The sequence below is a fragment of the Lotus japonicus genome, chromosome 1, assembly GCF_012489685.1.
Source record: "Lotus japonicus ecotype B-129 chromosome 1, LjGifu_v1.2".
Classification (NCBI taxonomy): Eukaryota; Viridiplantae; Streptophyta; class Magnoliopsida; order Fabales; family Fabaceae; genus Lotus; species Lotus japonicus.
Window position 1 is genome coordinate 26,630,304 of NC_080041.1, and position 23,681 is coordinate 26,653,984.

General features: G+C 36.0%; 2 long non-coding RNA genes across 2 annotated transcripts; both read right to left on the reverse strand.

Annotated features, from left to right (window-relative positions):
* Positions 1 to 14,227: 14,227 nt before the first annotated feature.
* On the reverse strand, positions 14,228 to 16,040 carry LOC130731747 (uncharacterized). The gene is made up of 5 exons (XR_009016805.1): positions 15,897 to 16,040; positions 15,490 to 15,800; positions 15,313 to 15,401; positions 15,102 to 15,211; positions 14,228 to 14,941 (listed from the first exon to the last, which is right to left on the reverse strand). It is a non-coding gene; the product is annotated as an uncharacterized LOC130731747 (long non-coding RNA).
* Positions 16,041 to 17,752: 1,712 nt separating this feature from the next.
* Positions 17,753 to 18,729, reverse strand: LOC130731748 (uncharacterized). The gene is made up of 3 exons (XR_009016806.1): positions 18,602 to 18,729; positions 18,358 to 18,439; positions 17,753 to 18,083 (listed from the first exon to the last, which is right to left on the reverse strand). It is a non-coding gene; the product is annotated as an uncharacterized LOC130731748 (long non-coding RNA).
* Positions 18,730 to 23,681: the final 4,952 nt, after the last annotated feature.

The window sequence follows — 23,681 nt, forward strand, 5'->3', positions numbered from 1 at the left end:
AGAGAGAAAGGAGAACCTCCATAAACAGATCGCGAAGTTGCAAGACTTCATGAATGAGATCGTGAAGCGAGTGAGAGAATGGAGCACCTCCATGAACAGATCGTGAAGCTAGTGAGATATATATATATATATATATATATATATATATATATATATAGAGAGAGAGAGAGAGAGAAGGCGAGAATGAGAGTGAGTCGGGACTCGGGAGCATGAGTTGCGTTTGTTTTTTAAAATTTAATTTGCTTTATGTGTATTTTAATGTAATCTCAAACTTAGAAGTAAAAATCAGGTTGGTTAACCTCTAATTTACCTGGAGGAAAAATAGTTGTTATATTTGGAGGTTAATTTGCCAAATTCTTGTGGTGAGCATAAATCAAATAAAATTTATTTTATCAGAAACGCTTGACGCAAAGATGGAGACAGTGAGAGAAATTTTGAATGAAACCAGCAAAAAGACTCCAACGTAACTTAAACAATATAGCAAATAAGTTGTTGCAGGAACATAAGTAATGTTATCACTTATCCTAAGTTAGCTAGAACAAAAACTGAAAGTTTTTTTTGAAACAACAAAAACTGAAAGTTGGAGTAAGAATGAATGGTTAAAGGGTATATTAGTATTTTGATAATTTTATTTGCCAGCAGTTTTCATCTTCCATCTCATTTCTTCCCAATTAGGGAATGTGGGAACAAAAGGGAGGGGATAGTGGAACATGATGATACGCATTCCATTGTTTCTTTTGGGTTTCATCCTGTTTTTAATAACAAACAATAAAATTTTGATTCCCTCTTATTCATTCCATTTCAATTTATCTTCTTCCTCTCAAACAAAGGCTAAGAAGAACTTCTTTTGTTATCAATTTAGTTAGGATGACAACCAGGATGTCATGCTTGCAACATTAAGGTTGTCCCTAGAATAAAGGTGGGACTGACTATTTAGAAGGAAAACAAGGAAGGAAAAGAAAAATACCCTCCTTGAAAAGAATGAAGAACCCATATATATATATATCCATATATATATATACATATATATATATATATATATTAAGGGTAGAAAACTCCTATGAGAGGAGAGACGCCTATACATTAACACTATGTATGGTAGGCATGAGATAGAGAAAAGAGAAAAATAAGAGATAGAGATAGAGATAGAGAAGAGATGAAGAAGCACCCATGTTTGGTTGTGCATGAGAAGAGAGAGAGATGGAGCAAACATGTGGGGCCCATCAGCTTTTAGAGGTCTCTCCATTTGGTGAAGACTGGTGTAGAAATTGAAGAGAGGAGAGTAATTTTCTTATTTATTCCCTTTTTATTTTTTTTAATAGGCAAATGTTAGTTGTTAGAAATAGTAGTAAACTAGAAATTATACCCGTGCGTTGCACGGGTTTATTTATAATATTTTAAAAATTATATATGATTATTATAGTTTTAAGAAATATATAAATATGTTTAATTATAAAATATAATATTTAAATAATAATGGAGGTGAGGCATTTCATTGAGTAGAATTAGAGTTGTCTAAATCTAAATAATTAATATTACTCAAATTTGATAATTGACCTTTTTTAAAAAAGAAACCTTATTGAAACGCAATAAAAATGAGAAAAACTTTCTCATTTATATAATTACATTGGATCACAACAAACTCATATCTGTTGTTCCCTACCACACCCTTGATTTGCCAAAAAGTTTGTCATAGTGTTTTCCTGACTCAATACATGCACCACACCAACACACTGAATTATAGACATCAGATGATCTATATGATTAAATACATGTTCCAATTTCCATGACCTCCTATCTACCATAGACGTACTCACCCAACCACTGAGGAAGAATCACTCTCAACTACCACATTTGAAAATTTAAATTGTTGGAAAAATAACAAAGCATGTAACACTGCTTGAACCTTCGTCAAAAGCCCACAACATTTCAGTTCCTTTTGCAAAGTAACCTAACAAATCTCCTCCTTGATCCCTCAAAATCCCGCCAATACCACTCACCACTGGGTTCCCTTTCAACGCCTCATCTACATTAAACTTCAAAACAGTTTCTAGTTGTGGCTCCCAAAACACTCTTTGTGGCATCTTTTGTTTTCGTGACCATTTAATACGCTCAAAGCCTCTAGCTAGCAAACTGTTCCAAATCATATGAACAATCATTCCACTTCCCCTTGACCCACCAAAACACACAAACCAAGCAATAGTCTCATATATGTTCAAGAGAAACAATATTGTTATTAAACACGCATGCATTTCTCTCTAGTAATTGATATTAAATAATTAGCACTGAAGTAGTCTTAATATTTTATTCATTTAAAAATATAGAAATCATTATGTGAATTTGAAATATATTAAATCACGTAATAAGTTTTTAATATCATAAATAAGTTATAATGACATATTTTTTTACACTTTATATCCACAATAAAGTAATTTTAACTTTTAAAATTACAATAAGAAATGATTTTATCAGTGTAAAGAATTATTTATTAAATTTAAATTTATTCAACTCTGGTTATAGTTATTTTACTCTGTTATTATTTCTCAAGTCATTTCTACTAATATATAATAAATAAAAAATTATATTTGAAGAATTTTTTCAACGAATACACACATATTATAGTTAATGGTAAATACTCATAGAGCGACTTTTTATTTAAAGACTACTTTTTCTTAATTATTTTTAATAAATATTATTTTATTATAATTAATTTTAACTCTCAGTATTTTTTGTATAAAAAATATTACTTGGTTCTATTTTAATTTTCTTCCCTTCAATTTATGATTGATAATTAATATTCTAACATTTTTTAATTAATATTGAATAAACCATTTTTTTATAAGCAACTGCAATTTATAATTAATAGTTAATACAACTAATACAAACATGAGTATCTTATTATCTAATGTATTTTATATTTTTACTATTTAATATATAATACTTTCATATATATGATTTAATGTAGTTTTTTTTTATAGTTGATGAATTATTTTCTGAAATGAAGAAATAATAAATGAGTAATGTAAAAAACAAATTCAAAATTTAGTTTATAATTTTATTATTTAGTATAGGTAGCTAAATAGTCTCTAGTTAATTTCTTTCAGTTTTCAATATTTATATTTAATGTATTTAATAAAAATATTATTACATAATTTAATCAAAGGTTACATCATATTGGCATGTGTAAAGTCAAAAATCATAAAAATTGAAATATTTCAAAAGTTACATTATATTGAAAGTTGAATAGAAATTTAATTTGTTTAACTTCATTGTTTAATGCTTTTATTACATATAGCTCAAGTGAGCTTTACATATATATATAGATTAGTCCATCCTCAGGGTTCGAATCTTGGACCTTTCACCCTTCATCTCGCCCAACTCTTATGTCTCTTAACTCTTACCACTTAAGTTAACACTCGGAGACTCTCTTTTTACCTTTTTTAACTCATGTCTCAACAATTAACAACCACGTTCAACATTTTTTACAAGAGATTAATTTCTATGCACTGACAGTGTAAATAAGTTTTACACTGTCATTCAATTACATCTCCATTTTGTTAGTTCATAATTAATTTTAAAATTAATAATATTTAAAATAAGAAATGGAATGATGTGATTTAATGACTGTGTAAAACTTTTTACACGGTCAATGCATTTAAATTAATCTCATTTTATAATGGCAGTGAATTGCCTTCTTGGAATATCTATCTAAAAATATTATTAAAAGTTATTCTGAAATAAAATATTCGTTTTTAAAATCTAAACTATCCTTTAAAAATTATTTATAAGTGAAACATGTTATAACTAAAAACGATATGATCATTGAGTTTTATAATAAATATCATAAAAGATATTCTAAACGTATTTATATATTTATACCGAATATAACTATAATAATTGAGTTTTAATATTCTTACATTTGAGTAAATATGCCATTTTTCACAAAAGTAATAATCTCTAATTTTTCTTTCTATTACTACAAATATATTTATAATAAATATCATAAAAGATATTCTAAACGGATTTATATATTTATACCAAATATAACTATAATAATTGAGTTTTAATATTCTTACATTTGAGTAAATATGCCATTTTTCACAAAAGTAATAATCTCTCATTTTTCTTTCTATTCATTTAAACGGAAGGAGAGAGATTCCACATCCCTCTTTCTCTTTTCTTATCTTTCTTTTATCCCTATCATATCAAACAACCTATAAAATCATCTCTATTTCTTACTAATTTCTCTCTTTTCGTCCTCTCTTCTCTCTTTCTCTTTTCTCTATCTCTCCACTAAGCCAAACAAATTAAAGTGTAAGGATTTGTTTGGTGGACAAGATAAGCAGACAAGATAAGATAGTGTAATCTTATCTTACTCTTGTCCGTTGTTTGTTGCGCCAGAAGGATATGATAACATAATCCTGACCTTTATCTCATCATGTCCATAATGCGTAAAAGTTATTTTGTGGGGTGAGCTACAATAGAATTATCCTGACAGAATATGATAACATTTTATTATTTTTTTTAGTACTCTAACTCTAAATTCATTTATTTCAACATTTATATTTTATATAATTTAAAATAATACCAATTAATAAATGTAAAAAAATTAATTTTAGTAATATACTAATTTTATTATTTATCAATTGCTAGTTGTTATTGGTATGTTAAAATTATTTAGTTACTCATAAATTTAATTATTAAATTAACTAAATATTAAAATAAAAATATTGAATTTACTCATGTAAAATAATTAATATCAATATCAATATCAATAAATCAATATCATCAACCAATCAATATCAATATCAATATCAATCAATCAATATCAATATCAATATTAATATATATTAGAAAAGAAGAACTTCTATAAGACTGTTTTGGTGAGGTGGCAGCTCCTGGTTCAATCTCATAAGAAAAATTCCACATGTCAATTTGTTAGATAGCGAATTCCACGTGTCAATTTGTTAGATAGTTTCTCTTTTATTGTGTTATTTTATCTTGAAACCGAATTTTAAAAGATTTACTCTAATTATCTAAGATTTACCTAGATTATTCCTTACTAAATTTATTTTCAAAACAAATCTTGAAACCGTTTTCATTATCTCTTTAAATTAGGAAAAGTCTCAAGTCTAATTTACTGCATATTTACTGGAATCCTCTGATTTCTCCTTTTATTCTTTCTCATAACAATATAAAAGTAAAATATGTAGTGCTGAGATTATAATCCATTACAATTTTAAAAAAATTTCCCTAATTATCTAAGATACTACATATCTAATTTTCCCAAATTTGTGAATTGGGGGGGGAGGGTGGAAGAGAGAATGACAATTAATGGGCCAAAAGGAAAAAAAGATATAGGGAAACTGAAAATTTAAAATGTCAAATGATAGAAAAGAGAGAGGAACGAAATTGGGGGAGAAAAAGAGACAGTTAAGGAGGGACTTAATGGGGAAAGAGGAGAGTACATATTGGGAACAAATTTAAAAAAAAGATTAAAACATAGATAACTTAGAATTTAAAAAATAATAACTGAAAACGAACTCGCATAATCACGTTCATGATTAATGGATGTATCAAATACAATAGACATATTCTCCGTGCAACGCACGGGAAAAGAACACTTAGTTATAGATAATATAATTAAATTTTCCCTAATCTCCACTCTAAAATAAATTTGATATTTTTTTCCTACTAAATTTGATATATTATTTAAAGATGATGAGAATCATTCCTAATATCAATTTTTTGTTTGTTAATCATTTGTAATATTTTTTGCTACAAATCATTCGTATATATGTTAGTCAAAATTCCTAATATATATTTTTTTTAAAAAGGAAGATATATTTAACTTAAATCATAATCATAATCATAATTGACTATATTTTTTTAGTTATTATATTGATTGACTGTATTATTAACACTTTCCTAAATAATTATGTATATTTTTAACATAATTTTTTATCTATATAAGTAATGCCACACACACACACCAGTCGTATACTCAACCTGGCTAGAAAAAAATAAAAGAATTCAAGAATTGAAGGTAGCATTTTACTTGTCAAAAATAAAATGGCCGATACAACTGCCACTAAGCTTCTCGGCATGGTTTTCTTCCTTGTCCTTATTTCTCAAGGCGATGTTTTCTCCCAGTAGTTGGTTAAATTAAAGTTCACAAATTAATTTTATAAATTATTGTTTTCTCATAATTTATCCTTGAAGGAAATCAATTCCGTGTCTATTATTGATGAATAAACCTCTATTTATACAAATACAAAGTTGACTAATAATAAAGGCTAAATCCTAATTACATGCATAATTATAGAATAATAAATATAAGAATATTCTATTCTATCACACCCCCGCAGTCGAAGCGGGAGGTTCACCGACGCTGAGACTGGAACGAAAATCATCAAAGAGACCCGAGGAAGGCCCTTAGTAAAAATGTCTGCAATCTGATGACGGGAAGGGACATGAAGGACGCGAGCCTGGCCACGCGCGACCTTTTCCCGAACAAAGTGGATATCCATCTCTATATGTTTGGTACGCTGATGGTGCACTGGATTTCCAGAGAGGTAGATGGCACTAACATTGTCACAGTGGACCAATGTTGTCTGAGAAAGAGGAAAATGAAGCTCGAGAAGTAAATTGCGGATCCAACAGGACTCGGAGACAACATTAGCAACACCCCTGTATTCAGCTTCAGCACTAGAGCGAGAGAGGGTGGGTTGCCGCTTAGACGACCAAGAAATAAGATTGTCACCGAGGAAAACACAGTAGCCAGAGGTAGAGCGTCTGGTGTCAAGACATCCCCCCCAGTCAGCATCCGTATAAGAAACAAGTTGCGCAATAGGGGAGGGATACAAGTGAAGACCATAAGTCAGAGTGCCACGAACATAGCGTAAGACACGCTTGAGAGCAAGCATATGTTCGGTGTGGGGAGCATGCATGTGCAAGCACACCTGCTGAACAGCGTAGGAAATGTCAGGACGAGTGAAGGTGAGGTACTGTAAGGCACCAGCAAGACTCCGATACAAAGAGGCATCCTCACAAGGAGTCCCAGAAGAAGAACTGAGCTTCTGCTTGGTGTCAACCGGAGTAGCAGAAGGGTTGCACGACGCCATGCCGGCGCAGGCAATGATCTCACTAGCATAAGTGCTCTGACTGAGGAAAAGGCCACCGGCATGCCGAGTGACAGCGATGCCAAGGAAATAACTCAGAGGACCCAGATCCTTCATAGCAAATTCTGATGCAAGAAGTGCCATGAAAGATTTGCGGAGAGCATGAGAAGAAGCAACGAGGATGATGTCATCAACATATAGCAGAATATAGGCAATGTCCGTACCCCGCCTGAAGATAAAAAGGGAATGATCTGAACTGCTGTGTTGGAAGCCAATAGAGGAAACATAGTCAGCAAACCGCTGATACCAAGCACGAGGCGCCTGTTTCAGAGCATAAAAAGACTTGTTCAGACGACAGACATAGTCCGGGTGCTGAGAGTCGCGGAAACCCAATGGCTGATGCATGTAGACAGTCTCATGGAGATCACCATGCAGAAAGGCATTCTGGACATCCAACTGATGAATGGGCCAGGATTTGGAGAGAGCAATGCTGAGAACTGTCCGTATGATAGCCGGTTTTACCACAGGGCTGAAAGTCTCGTCACAATCCACACCTGCAATCTGAGACCTGCCATCACCTACAAGACGAGCCTTATAACGCTCAAACAAACCATTAGACTGCTTTTTATGGCGAAAAATCCACATACAGCGAATAACATTAACATCATCACAAGGACGGGGAACCAACTCCCACGTATTATTTCTAATAAGTGCATTAAATTCAGACTGCATAGCGGACTTCCAATTGGGATCGGATAAGGCTTGTTTTGGGTTACGAGGCAAGGGTGAGATGGACGGGTCATCAATAGAGACCGAAAGGCTAAGAGGCTTTTTAGGTTTGGAGATGTCGTGCATGCTACGGGTAGTCATGGTCCGTACGGGTGGTGTAGGGGGGACCGGAGGCAAAGGCAAAGGCGAGGGAGAAGCAGGAGGGGAGACGGGAGCCGGTAAGGGAGGCGAAGAGTCAGTGGAACTCGACGGCGGGACCGGAGGGTCAGGTGGTCGGGATGATACGGTTTGCCAATGGTGGATCAAATAAGGAGGGAGGTCCTCGGTGAAGCACTCATAAGAAGGGGCATGAGTCAAGGATAGGTCAGCAAAGGGAAATCGGATTTCATCAAAAATGACATGCCGCGATATTATAATTTTTCTGTGTGACAAATCATAACATTTATAACCTCTGTGATTCATCGGATACCCCAGAAAAACACACGGAGTCGATCGTGGTTGCAATTTGTTTATTGTAGCGGAAGGAAATAGAGGAAAACATAGACAACCAAAGACACGTAAGTGTGAGTAGGAAGGGTCGCGATGATACAACAGTTGAGTAGGAGAATCATTCTGAAGAGTCTTGCGTGGCAAAATGTTCAGAAGGTACGTTGCCATTTGAAGGGCATGATGCCAAAATGAAGGAGGAACTGACGAATGAGCTAGGAGGGTGCGGATCATGTTGTTAATGGTGCGAATTTTCCGTTCTGCTTTGCCGTTTTGAGAAGAAGTGTGAGGGCAAGAGAAGCGAAAAAGAAGACCATTAGCATCACAATACCGATGAAAGGATTCATTGGCATATTCACGTCCATTATCACATTGAAGACATTTAATATGTGCTGAAAATTGTGTTTTAATAAGTGTAGCAAGAGTAGTAAACATTTCATAAACCTGAGATTTCTTGCTAAGCGGAAACGTCCATAAAAAATCAGTGTGATCATCCAAAAACAAAACGTTATAACGATGACCAGCAGTACTTAAAACAGAAGACGTCCATAAATCACTATGCAAAATATCAAATGGTCTCAAAGTTATAGTTGCAGATGAACTAAAAGGCAACCGAACATGTTTGCCTAAAACACAAGAATCACAAACAGAACTAGAACGCGAAGGTTCACAAAAAATAAGTTTATTATTCCTAAGATGGTTTAAAGCTGAGGAAGCTGGATGACCAAGTCGATTGTGCCAGACACGAGAAGCAAGACCAGCAAAAGGAGAGGAACGAGTGACTGGGTAGAGGTCGCCGAGGCTATTACATCTCAGGAGAGGCATCCCCGTCTTGAAGTCAGATACCGAGAATCCAAATGGATCAAAAGAAACAGAAACATTATTGTCAGTAGTGAGTTGTCGCACAGAAATTAAGTTTTTAATAATTCGCGGAGTGTGCAGGACATGATTGAGTGCTAAAGGTTTGAGAGGGGTAGGAATAGAAGTGTGTCCCGAACCCTGAATTGGAATGCCCTGACCACTACCAACTATCAGTTTCTGATGTAAATGACTTAAATTTGAATAAGACGTGAGAGTACCTTGAGATGCCGCAGTATGGGACGAGGCGCCGGTGTCCATGTACCACGTGGTGTCTGGAGGAGTCAAGGACATGGTGTGCATGGCAGCAGCGATATCAGTGGGTGCTGGAGAAGCAGTAGCGGTGTAGGCCTGAGGACGCGGACCTAAAACTCCGGGTTGCTGCGGAGCACCCATGGGACGCGACCACTGAGATGTGGGGTAAGGACAAGGAGGCATGCCCCAAGGGGAAGGAGCCCAACCAGGGGGAGGAGCCCAACCCCAGGGATTCCAGGATGCCGGCGGTGGTGGGCGCCAGGGTGGAGGAGATGCAGCAGAGGAACCAGAGGAGCCAGATGTTAGAATATAATATAAAACCATTAAAGTGGCCCTTACCCAACAGCTTAAGCTTTTGGGATAAAGTGGTTATTTGACATGGTATCAGAGCCTCTATGGCCAAAAGGTCTAGAGTTCGATCCTTGCTCCCCTCACTTTCTAATTAAAAAAGTGGAATTTAATTAAGCACATGGTAGGTGGGCCTGTGCATTTATCCACGCTTCAAGCCCAAAGGGCTCTTGCGTGAGGGGGCATGTTAGAATATAATATAAAACCATTAAAGTGACCCTTACCCAAAAGCTTAAGCTTTTGGGATAAGTGGTTGTTTGACATGAAGGAGGCCTAACTTAACCCAAAAGCTAGCTCAAGAGTTAAGGTTTGCACAACCATATATAAGCAATTGCTTGGCCACATCTCTAGCCAATGTGGGACTCTAACACACCCCCTCACGCCCAGTGTAGAACATCTGGAGCGTGGAATGAAACGGGTGGCCCAAATATGGGAGGTCTCCACAACAAATGGATCTAGGATAGGGGCCCAGGCCCATGGTCAAACAACCATTGGCTCTGATACCATGAAGGAAATCAATTCCGTGTCTATTATTGATGAATAAACCTCTATTTATACAAATACAAAGTTGACTAATAATAAAGGCTAAATCCTAATTACATGCATAATTACAGAATAATAAATATAAGAATATTCTATTCTATCAATCCTGAAATTATGTGTTAGGCTATGGTTATTGCACCATCCACAGTCTCTCCGTAGCACAATCTCAGACAGGAGTAAGGTACAAGGAAAGCCAGAATGGGGTGTGTCTATTACCAACAATTGCCTTTGTAACCAAAGCAGTGTGTTTTTAGATTGTCGCGGTTTTCAAACCGTTGAGAAATTAAATCCATACGTCTTGTATACCAAAGACAATGCGACTGTATGTCTTGTTAAATATAGTAACCCTATAGTATACCGTGAAGTTTTCAAATTCACATATGCTTGGGATAAGGCTTTTCCATTAACTCCAGTTTCCTCAAATATTGCTTGTCCAGTAGCAAATTGATTCATTTTGGCTATGACCTCTTGTTATTGTATACAAGCCAAAATTAGGTTATTGTTGAGAATATGATTGATTCAATACAAATTCAAAGGACATTTATTTTTATTTATAATGTTAATTATCACATTTGTTCGATTTTTTCTATCCTAAATTTTTCAATTTTAATTCAGAATTATGTATCCCTGTCGTTATTAGTGTAAATAAAAATTATAAGTAAGTTTTATGGTGAAAATATTATACCAAATTTAATATTATGAGCCCAATTGTAATGAGAAACTTTTTTTTCAATCTATGAGAAACTTTTATTAAGTTATTTTTTTAGGGGAAAGCTCAAAACTTTCATTGAATAGCAACATTTGGTTTACAAAGATCATTAGACATAGAAACATCAAACCTCGGAGGGACTTCCTCTATCTAAACATTACTAAGCAGCCTATAAGCTAATTTGGACATAAAATCAACTGCTTTATTACAATGACGCTTAACATGTCTTAGAGAGCATTCACCGAAGCTAAGACACCAACACTTTGAAATCTTGAGCAATAGAACTGATGTAAGAATTTGATGGATTCATGGAGGACCACGCATGATGAACAAGAAACAAATAGTCCGTTTCAAAATCAATAATTGTGCAGAAGCATAACTCCTGACTAATGATCATTGCCCAATGCAAACTCAAAGCTTCTGCTACGTACACTTGCATCCAAACTCTCCTCATCGCACGCCACCATATACCATAGCCAGCACCCTATGTTCTTATTCCATAAATGTGACGTTGAAATTGATCTTAATCCCGCCAGCTCTTTGGAAACACCATGGAGATGATGCATGGAGCAGATGCTGGCTAAAGGCTTGATAGCACTTTTGGTCCCAACTTTTCCTATATGTGCAAATAGAGTCTCTAAATTTAAAAAAGAGCATTATGTCTCCCTCACGGTTAATACTTTCGAGTAATGATAAGAAGGATAGATAGATTTCTCATATCGCCAGATTGGTTAGCAAATTGGCCTAACTGCTCACAATTGGGTCTTAAGAGAGACATCTCCGACCACTGTCCTATATTGTTGAGAAATCAATTTCTTGATTGGGGCCCTAAACCATTTCGTGTGATGAATTGTTGGCTCAAGGACCCTAGGATAGTGGGGTTTGTGAGACAAGCGTGGGAAGAACAACAGATTAGAGGTTGGGGTGCATATGTACTCAAGGAGAAACTGAAGAATCTGAAGCTGAAGTTGAAAGGCTGGAACAAAGAAGTCTTCAGGGACCTGAGAAGTAGAAGGAACGATGTGGTACAGAAAATGAATGAACTGGACAAGAAGGAAGAGGAGGATGGGCTGTCCATGGAGGAGGTAGATGAACGGAGAACGCTACTTGGTGAATTCTGGACAGTGCTAAATCTCCATGAATCATTGTTGTACCAAAAATCACGTTCCCAATGGCTGAAGGATGGAGATCAAAATACAAAGTATTTCCACTCACTAATTAATTGGCGAAGGCGCACAAACACTATTGTGGGGTTGATGGTATGTGGGAGGAGGAGCCGGGAAAGGTGAAGATTGAAGTTAAGAGGTATTTTGAGCAGCGGTTTGCAGCAATCCAGGGGGCGGTCTTAAATCTGGATGGGGTTCCCTTCAGAGCACTTAATGATGCTGATAATGAGTTTTTGACAAGGAGGTTTGGGGATGATGAGATAAAGGAGGCAGTATGGGAGTGCGGGGGGAGATAAGAGCCCAGAACCAGATGGATTCAATTTCAAATTTATTCAGAAGTTTTGGGACCTTCTCAAAGCTGACTTTCATAAGGTGTTGGATGATTTTTGGAGAAGGGGGACATGGCCTAAGGGTAACAATGCTTCGTTTATTGCATTGATCCCAAAGGTGAGTTCACCTCTAGGCTTGAACGACTTTAGGCCAATCTCACTCATCGGATGCGTGTATAAAGTTGTAGCCAAAGTGTTGGCAATAAGAATAAAGAAGGTCCTGTCTAAGGTGATCCATGAGAACCAGTTTGCTTTCCTAGGAGGGCGCAATATGTTGGACAGCGTGGTGGTGATTAATGAGGTTATCAGTGCAGCAAAGAAGAGGAAACAATCAACTTTGATATTTAAAGTTGATTATGAGAAAGCATACGACTCAGTAAGTTGGGGGTTTCTTTCATATATGATGAGAAGACTGAATTTCAGTGAAAAGTGGGTACGGTGGATTATGAACTGTGTTCAAACCGCATCTGTTTCTGTATTAGTAAATGGGAGTCCTTGTGAGGAGTTCAGTATGGGTAGGGGGTTAAGGCAAGGCGACCCTCTTGCTCCGTTCTTGTTTTTGATCGTAGCAGAAGGATTAAATGGTTTATTTAGTAGGGCTGTAAATTCAGGCAGATTTGAAGGTTTCACTTTTGGGGAAAATCAGGAACTGGAGATATCCATGCTGCAGTTTGCCGACGATACCATTTTTGTTGGAAATGCTACAGCCCAAAATGTCCTAGCTGTGAAGTGTGTTCTGAGGATGTTTGAAATGATTTCAGGCCTCAAAGTCAACTTTCACAAGAGCAAACTTGCAGGGATAGCAGTGGAAAGAAGTGGGCTACAAAGATTTGCTTCGATATTGCATTGCAAATTGATGGATATCCCCTTCACTTATTTGGGCATTCCAGTGGGAGGGAGGCTAAATTCTTCAGCCCTATGGGAGCCGGTCATTGCAAAGTTAAGAGGAAAACTTTCGGCGTGGAAACAGAAACATATATCCTTTGGGGGTCGTATTTGCCTCATCCAAAGTGTCCTATCTGCAATACCATTATTCTACCTTTCATTCTTTAAAATACCAGCAAATGTGCTCAAAATATGTACACGCATAATGCGTAATTTCTTGTGGGGAGGTGTTGAAAATGAAAACAAAATTGCTTGGGTTAAATGGGGAGTGGTATGCAAGCCGAAGGAACATGGCGACCTAGGTATAAAGGATTGGCGCATGTTTAATATGGCTCTGCTTGGGAAGTGGAAGTGGAGGTACCTGAATGAAACGGATTGCCTCTGGAGTAAGGTGATTAAGGCTAGGTGTGCTGAGAAAGGTGGCTCTTCGTGGTGGAGGGACATTAATTCTACATGTGTCTTGGAGGGTTGGAATTGGTTTGAAGCAGGTACTCAGAAAACAGTTCTAGAAGGTAATGCTACAAAGTTTTGGGGAGAGAATTGGGTTGGGAATGGTCCATTGGAATTCAGATTCCAAAGGCTGTACAATTTATCGAATCAGAAGTCAGCTCTTGTGAAGAACATGGGCTATTGGAATAATGGTGTATGGCACTGGGAATTTAAATGGCGAAGAAAACCTGTAGGGAGGGAGGTGGGATGGGTAGAAGAATTGCTGGATGTGTTAAAAACAGTGCCGCTGGTGGAGAATATGCCTGATAAATGGGTGTGGAAGTTGGAGGGGGAGGGACATTTCTCAGTTAACTCATCTAGGGGTGAGCAACGGTCGGGTTCGGTCGGGTTCGGGTCCAATCTAACCCAACCGCCAAGAACCGAACAGCTTAAAATTTGGACCGATTTCGACTGTGGGCCAAATCGGTTTGGTCGGGTCGGTTTATAACGGTTAGGCGGTTTAGTCGGTTCGGTTTGGACGGTTTGGGCCTTAACTGGGTTGGACTTTTTTTGGCCAGTTTTTTTTTTTTGAAGGAAAAATGATATTTTTTTTTTATAAAACATGGGTCAATAATAAGCCCACCAACAATAAGCCTAACATCAATAAAACATCACAAAGCTAATTAAGACGCCAAATGGCCAATAAATCAATAATAACCTATTGATCAATTTTACCAGCCAAGTAAAACACATCACAAATTGGTTCTATTAGAACTTAAAAGCTCAATAACCATAGTCAATAATAACATTCACATAAACTTAAACTGGATTGTATCTTAACTGCCAAATTACAACTAAAACTTGAGTCTTGAATCACACTAAAAGGGTCTTCGAGTAAGCCACAAGTAGCAGAGCATTAAGGCATTAACAACATTGTGTCTACTACGAAAGTTTAGATTTTAAATCATATTACAAGACTTTAGACTTGAAATATCCATAAAGAATGAAAACTGAAAATAAAATCATGTAGGATTCCCTCTTCAGCATGTCTATGATCAGCACACACAAGAACCCAACCAAATCCTGCAAGATTGAGTAAACTAAATGGATTAAAAGATATTATAGGAGAGCAACGATAATTAAGTTCTATAATCACCATTCACCACACAAAAGAAAATTATTAATCCAAATCATGTATGCATTGCATACACTTATACTAAAAGAAAGCAATTTTTTTCATTACCCAACAAGGAATGAAGAAATGTTTTCCATGTCCTTCATAAGCTTCTTTATCATCTCATCAGCAATCAGATTCATCCTCTATCCAAGTGTCCCAACAAGTCTTTCAAAAAGCTAATAATGCAATCATAAAATATTGTAATCAGAAATAAACATAACAATTAAAAGCAAAGGAAACACACATTTAGTTATTACAAAAGGAAGAAAGTAATTACCAACATGTTGTGATTAATTTAGTGCACATCCTTAAGAGTCCTTGCTGCTGCCCCACCAAAAAAATCATGTTCAACATAGGTGATTCAACCTGGAAGTAATTGGAAAAGCATAGGTGAACGGAAAAAACTTGATAAAACAAATAATGAATTCAAAACAGTTTGACATGTGGTACAAACCTCCCAAAAAACAGGTTCATTACAACCTTCTACAATGCTTGCAAAATAACCTACATATATTATATAATATTATAGTGAGTCATTTGACCTGCAAATGACTCCAAAAAAGTCAGGCACCTGTAACAGATACATAAAATAAATAAGCACATCAGAATTGGCTAACTTGAGTACTTAAAGTAAAGATTAAAAAGTTCAAGGGAAATTGTACACTTTTAAGTTGCGCTTTCAGCCAATATTCATTGGCTGAGAGGATGTTCCAGCTGCTGAAGCTGATCCACCTGGGGTCATAGAACTTGCTGCTGCTTGTAATTCTTGGTCATATGAAAAGGAAGTGAAAGAATAGATTAAAATTTATAAAAAAAAAACAATAGTATAACACATAATAAAAGAGAACAAAACAACAATACCTGCCACAATCTCATCATTAAGCTCCCACTCCTCATCAAGGTCTTGATCTTTGAATTGGTAAAGAGAAGGCTTCAACCAGTTCTGGGCACAAATCAGACCCTCGGCAATTTTTGGGCTAAGGGAGCTTCTAAAGGGCTCCAACACCCTACCACCAGTGCTAAATGCACTCTCCGATGCCACAATTGAAACAGGGGTTGCAAGGACATCTCGCACCATGGAAGAAAGTATAGGGAACCTACTAGAATTTTGCTTCCACCATAGTAGCAAGTCAAATTTGTCATTTCCTTCAACATTAGCTTCAGTTAAGTATGTCTCAAGCTCAGTTTTTCTGTCAATTGAACTTTTCTCCTTTAAATGCTTCTTAAAAGCATCTGCCCGTTCTAAAAATGATGAACATTCAACCGGAGTAGATGATGCACCTTGTCCACTCCCCTCCAAAGGGTCATGAGATGATTGCACAGATCTGTTCCGTTCCTCATGGGCTGAAGCATACCAGTTGTACATTCTAGTAAGATCATCCTTCACACTAGTTGACATTTCATTTAGGAATGTTGGATTTTCACCATACATTTGTAGAAAAGACCATTCGACATAACTGAACTTGTATCGAGGGTCAAAAATTACACCAAAGTAAAGGAGTTTATTAATTGACTTAATATTACCCCAATACTTATCATATTTCAGCTTCATCTCCACACCCATTTTTCTCAAAGAAGAGTTTGAACTGTTACAACACTTTTTCAGCTCCATGTGGATCAAAGCCAATTGATGAAATGCAGAATGCATGCTCACATGTGTTGATGCTGAAAAGATTTTGGTAGCATCATAAAAAATCTTTAAAAATTTTACAAACACCCTTGAACTCTCCCAGTCCTCAGCAGTAGGTGGCCCAACAGTCCCAAAGTATTCGACATAACTCAACTCCTCAAATTCCATCTTCTCAAATGCTGGCTGAAACCTTTCAGCTGCATCCAACATCATATATGTCGAGTTCCATCTAGTAGGAACATCAAGACATACTAATTTCTTGGAAGTTATATTTGAAAACTCAATGCACTCTTTGAATTTGGCAAGTCTATTGGGTGAGGACCTCACAAACCTAACAGCATTGCGAATATTATTAATGGACTTATTCAAGTCCTTCAAACCATCATTGACAACAAGGTTGAGGATATGGGCACAACATCTCATGTGAAAAAACTCTCCATCTAACACCAAACCACCCATAGTCCTCACTCTCTTTATCAAATGTTCTATAGCCTTATCATTGGATGATGCATTATCAACTGTGAGAGTAAAAACATTCATCAACCCCCATTCCCTCAAAATCTCTTCCACATGTCTACCTATGGTTTCACCTTTATGGTTCGGGACAACAGAAAAACTTATAATTCTTTTTTGATACCTCCAGTCATTATCTATAAAATGTGTAGTGAGAGTTAGATAACTGAGGTTTTGGATTGATGTCCAGCAATCAGTTGTGAGTGTCACCCTATTGCAATTAGATTTAAAAAAACCTCTCAACCTCACTTTTTCATCAAGGTAGAGTTGGTAACAATCCCTAGTCACAGTAAATCTAGAAGGGACAGTCATTTGGGGCTGAATTTTGTTAATGAGTAATTTGAAACCAATACCCTCAACTACACTAAAAGGGTGTTCATCTAAGATGACAAACATGGCCACAGCTTTCCTACATGTTTCCGCATCATATCTAAGGCTTGCAGCTGTCAACTCACCAGTCATACCAGGGGTAAATGCAAGGACTGTTTGGCTAGAATCATGACTGATTGCATATGCATACTTAACACAAACTTTCAAATGAGCCCACAAGTTTGATGTACCATGAAGCTTAGAATCAGCTAAATACCTCTTACCACAATAATTACAAGCTGCAGTCGTCTCATCAACCTCAATATCAGGTACATGGGTGAAGTGATCCCATATAGAAGAAGACTTCCGAGAGCCACTAGCATTTTGTCTTCGCTTCTTTTTACTTTTAGGAGCGGGATCAGTTATCGTAGCTTCAGCAGTAGATGTTTGCTTCTGTTGAGTAGAAGGCTGATCTCCACCAGAAGCACCTCCTTCAGCTGGGGTGGCATTGGATGGCTGTGTAGCAGTTGGGGGATTGTCGGTTTCAGTTGGTAAAGGCATTGGTGCCGTCAAACACTGCCTAGATTTCTTCATTTCTATGACAAAGAAGAAATCAAAGTAAATGAATGACTTTAATATTTAATGATTGTAAAACTAGAAGCTGAAGAATAAATTACAGAATACATGACACAAAATTAGCTTTTGAACAAAATACATGCCATCAAATTAGCCATCAAATTTCACAAATTCATGGAGCACCAAAGCAAACTCACATTATCACAACCAAAACACTTATTATCACAGCCAAAATAAAACCTACAGTACAAAGAATACCCAATAAAAATATGAAATAAGGATCTTAAAAAATACCAGACAAAGTGCTCTCAGAACTCAGAAGTATGAAGTCTTCAGTCAAAAGATGATATCCTTAGCCCTTGCTTCGGTTACCCTCCTAATCACATGAACCATACAAATATTAACATATTATAGAAACAGATTTCAGTAGGAACAAGGGGACGGGTTTCAATTTCAAGCATATTTCAGTGAGAAAGAAGATGGAGAGAGGAGAATTAGAGAAGTGAGAACAATGGTGAGAGCTGAGAAGATGTCTTACCAGAGAGGAGAGTGGATGAACGATGGAGGGAGAGGGACGAAGACATGCAGCGCAGCAGCGGCGAGCTAGGGTAACGATGGAGGGAGAGTGAATTGAATTGGCTTATATTCTAGGGTTAAATTTCAGAGAGAGAGAGAGGGTAATTGAAATGTCAGATACTCAGAGTTTGAGTGGCTAGGGAGCCTCCTCACGAGATTTCAGTCTTTCAGATGGTCCTACTATACTGATAATCATATCTGCAGTGCTATGTCGGTTCGGGTCGGGTATCGACGGAATCCAAAATTCCCACCGATTCCGACCGACTATAGCCGCACGTAACCGCCAGCCAATTTCGCCTGTACCCGTGGCCCGACCCGACCGCGGACGTGATTTTTGAAACGGGTAGAGCGGGTTCGGTCGGGTTCGAAATTTCTGCTCACCCCTAAACTCATCCTACTTGTTTTTGCAGGATCAATATTTGGAGGAGCAAGATCAGGTCCTTAAACTGATATGGACTGTACCTGTGCCATCAAACGTGAGAGCCTTTGCGTGGCGTGTGATGCTGGACCGTATTCAATCAAAGGACAATCTGAGGAAGAGGCATGTGCTCAACAGTGCAGAGGAACTGGCTTGCCCATTCTGTGGCCAGGAAGATGAAACGACATCCCATATTCTGCTTTCCTGCATAATTTCTTCACAGGTCTGGTATGGAGTCTTTGCTTGGCGTGGGATATACATAGTGCCCCCTGCATCCCCGCGTGATCACCTACTGCAGTTCCCTTTATTTAGCCGAAACAAGGAGCAGAGGGTGGGGGAGTTGGCAATTTGGATGGCAACCGCTTGGTCCATATGGTTGATGCGAAATAGAGTAGTATTCAATGGCGCTGCTCTGGACGTGGAATAGGTAGTGGAATCAAGTCAGGTTAAAGCTTGGCAATGGATGAGAGCAAAAGTACAAGGCTTCTGCTATTCGTGGTTTGAATGGAAATCAAATGTTGGAGCATGTCTTGATTCCTTGTAAAGGATTTCATGAAGTAGGGGACTCTAAATTACAAGGCTGGAAGGCAGTGGGATTTGAAATCAAGGTGCTGGCAATTATACAGTGCTGGAAATGTTACTGCCATGTGGTTTGACAGGTCTCTGGCTTATAACTTGTTGCCATGTCAAAGGCTAATGGGTAATGGAGTGCTGTAATGCTGGATGCAGCTTAAGAAGGTTTACCTCTGGGAAATTTGGTGAAGTGGTGCGGGCTGAAGCATTGCAGGATAATCTTTCCCTATGCTACATGTTTCTCTTGGTGGCTATGTAACTTGACAAGTTGCTCTTTGTTTTTTTCCTGCTTTTCTTTGTAATCTTATGTTCTATTCTCTTATTGTATTAAGGGTTTGAGTACCCCTTGTACTCCCTTTTAATACAATGTTTTGGCTTATAAAAAAAAAACACACCTCATCTTTTAAACACTTTATTTTCACCTATTTTTGTTTCTACCTCTCTCCTCTTATCATCTATCACATCTAATACTTTCTCTCTCTTACTTTTTCTTTTCTTCCTATCTCTCTCCTTCTCCACCTCCTTCCACCTCAAAATGAGGTGTGAAGAAAATATTATCCTACTTTTGGTCTCTTATTTTTTTTCATCCAAAAACTAATATTTTTTTGTCTGACATGGACTTTTTTAAATCATGTGAAGTTGTGACACCCATCAGGAGAGAGAGTGGACCTTAGAACCCATATGTGAGCTGCACATCATGACTCCTACGGATCCCTTCAACACTTTTTTGTTATTTTTTAAATGAAATTAAACATGATGAATGTTCGTCTTCTTTTAAAAACAAAGAGATCCCAATGTGCGAATTGCCATCAAACCACGAAGACACAAACCATGAAGGGAGCAAAAGGAAGATACCTAAAGCAGAAGAAGTGCAACATAGAGTATTGGTGAGGCGTGAGAGAGACATGGTTCTTGATGTTGACTAAAATTTTAACCATATACTCAACAAAACACGCAACAATTCAAAAACTCCAAACCATACCCAGAAAAGAAAAGAAAAAAGATCCCACCCAGCATAACAAAGAGAAACAAAAGCAAGTGGAATAAGCTAAGACTGATTTGGTGAGGTGGTAGCTCCTGATTCAATCTCATAAGAAAAATTTCAAGTGTCAATTTGTTACATATCAAATTCAACATGTCAATTTGTTAGATAGTTTCTCTTTTGTTGAGTTATTTTATCTTTAAACCGAATTTTAAAAGATTTACTTTAATTATCTAAGATTTACCTAGATTACTCCTTACTAAATTTATTTTCAAAACAAATTTTGAAACCGTTTTCATTATCTCTTTAAATTAGAAAAAATCTCAAGTCTAATTTACTGCATATTTACAGAAATCCCCTAATTTCTCCTTTTATTCTTTCTTATAATCTACAATATAAAAATAAAATATGTAGTGCTAAGATTATAATCCATTAAAATTTTGAAAGATCTTCCCTAATTATCTAAGATTATATACTATATATCTAAGATTTTCCCAAATTTGTGAATTGAGGGGGGGAGAATGACAATTAATGGGTAAAGAGGAAAAAGATATAGCGAAACTGAATATTTTAAATGTCAGATGAGAGAAAAGAGAGAGAAACGAAATTGGGGGAGAAAAAGAGACAATTAAGGGGGAATTAATGAGGAAAGAGGAGAGCACATTCATGATTAATTGATGTATCAAATACAAAAGACATATTTTTCGTACAATGCACGAGAAAAAAACACTAGTATATTAGAAAAGAAGAACTTCTATGAGGCTCATTCAGTAACGTCACAGCACCAGATTAATTCTCATAAAAATAATTTCACGTGTCAATTTGTTAGATAGCAAATTCCACGTGTCAATTTGTTAGATAGCTTTCAATTTGTTAAATAGCTTTTGATGTTTAAATCTGAGAATTTTTTTTATAAAATTTTAAAAGATTTACCCTAATTATCTAAGATTTACCTAGATTAAATAAAAAAATAAAAAATAAATAAAAATTAATTAATAAAAACTACCAAATCACAATAAAAACTCATAAAATCCTTAATTAAATGAAAATCCGAAAGTTCAATAAAAGTACATAAAATTTAATTAATACTCTAAAAATAAATTTTTTCTTCACCTAAAATTTATTTCCAAAACAAATCTTGAAACCGATTTTTTAAAGGTAATTTTAAATTTGAGAAACATTTTCATAAAATTTTAAAATTTTAAAAGATTTACCTAGATTACTCCTCTAAAAATAAAAATTTTCTTCATCTAAAATTTAAAATTAGCTACTGATTATATTTATTATGCAGACATTAAAAATTTCTATCATATATGAAGTTGATGGAAGTTGCTTTCAGTGTCAGTATCTAAATACAGATGTTAAGGATAGGTTTGGCAAAACTTTCTATTAATAGTGTTGTCAGTTCAGAATTAGTATAAGCAAGATCTAGAAGCAATTAAAAAGCACCCAGATTCTGGAACTGATTAAACTTGGTCAAGTTAGTTAAGCATTTACTAATTCATGCGAAGGACCACCTCAATCTCTATTCTTTGATTCTTTCATTACTTTTAAGTTTTACGAGTTGCAAATAAACAAAATAAAAAAATCTGCAAAGAGTACTCTAACTTCTTTTTTTCTATCTATGGAACTCACCTTTAGAACTTCAGTAGGTGTTCTATGTTTTTCCTCATACACCAATTCTGTGAAAACGACTTCGGGTTTTTTGTTGATTAATTTCCATTTATGTACTCAATGGTCAATTCTTTTACTTACATCAACCATGTAACTATAGGATGGTCCAGCAGTTGCACACTCCTTTACTAAAACGCTCCAATTCTTTAAGTAAAACTCACAAATTTAAGCCCAACTTCATTTTCCCTTTATCTATTATTGTCAGATAAGAGTAAACATCAAAGGTCTCATATCACTTTCCCAATATAGATGTATCAAACAAAGTAGTCCAAGTATAAAATATATACAATGGACATGATCAATTGATCAAAGTAGTTCATACTACTCTTCGGTTCCTTCAATAAGCAAAATTGGTGAGCTTCCTCTTCCATTTATTTTCTTAGATTTGATGTTCTCTCTATTCAAATTTTACTTTTGGTTGATACGATTTCAAAAGAAGATACCATAACTTTTGTATTTCTCAACGTGCTTGAAGCTCGGCGATGTTGCCAGAAGTTCAGCCCCACTAATCTCGCATTTCATTCTCCATCATCTTCAAAGCTTGGTTCAAATACGTGATGCTTTTCCAGAGGCAATGAACATGCTCCAACATGAATACAAAATGACTTTGTTGATTCGAAACATAAGGTTCTTTTGCTAGAGCAGGCCTCTCATTTATGAAGATATAAGAGCATGAGCCACAATGACCTTTTAGATTTAGATTTTGGAAAAGATGGAGAGCTTCCTTTAATGACATTGAATTGTCTAAAAATGTCAAGAATGAATTCTTTAAGATTGTTTTGAGTTGAAACAAATTCTCAATTTTGAAGTGTTGGATAATTTCCTTTGTGGCTAATATTTTTTTATACATAATATGACATGATGATTTAATATGTATTAGTTGAAAGCAACAAAAAAAATATGTTTATATCTGATGGAAGAAGAAGGAAGTGGAGGAAGAGCTTTCTCAATTTTAGTCAAATGTGTCTCTTTAAACTTATTGATAATTTTAGCTCGACCAATAAACTTTTCATTTAAAATTAACACTAAAATGGTATGGTGGTGATACTGTTGATGTGTCTGATGAAGTTTGTGGGTTGTAAGGGCTATGGCCTATGGAGATATGTGGCCTGATTGAATTTGTCTGAGCATGGCCACAACAATGACCAAGTGAGTATTGATTATCATGATATTATAAAGATATCAAATTGTGTTATTATTTGATTCTGTAGGTACCCTGCAATATTGACTCAAACTTGGATGACTTGGAATAAACACAATAATGTCATACTTTATGATTTATCTTTCACAATCCTAATTTATGTTGCTATCACATTAATTTTTTTAAGATTAATATGTTGGTAGTTCCTTATATCTATGATTTGTGCTATTGTCTTCATATTCACGAAGAATGTG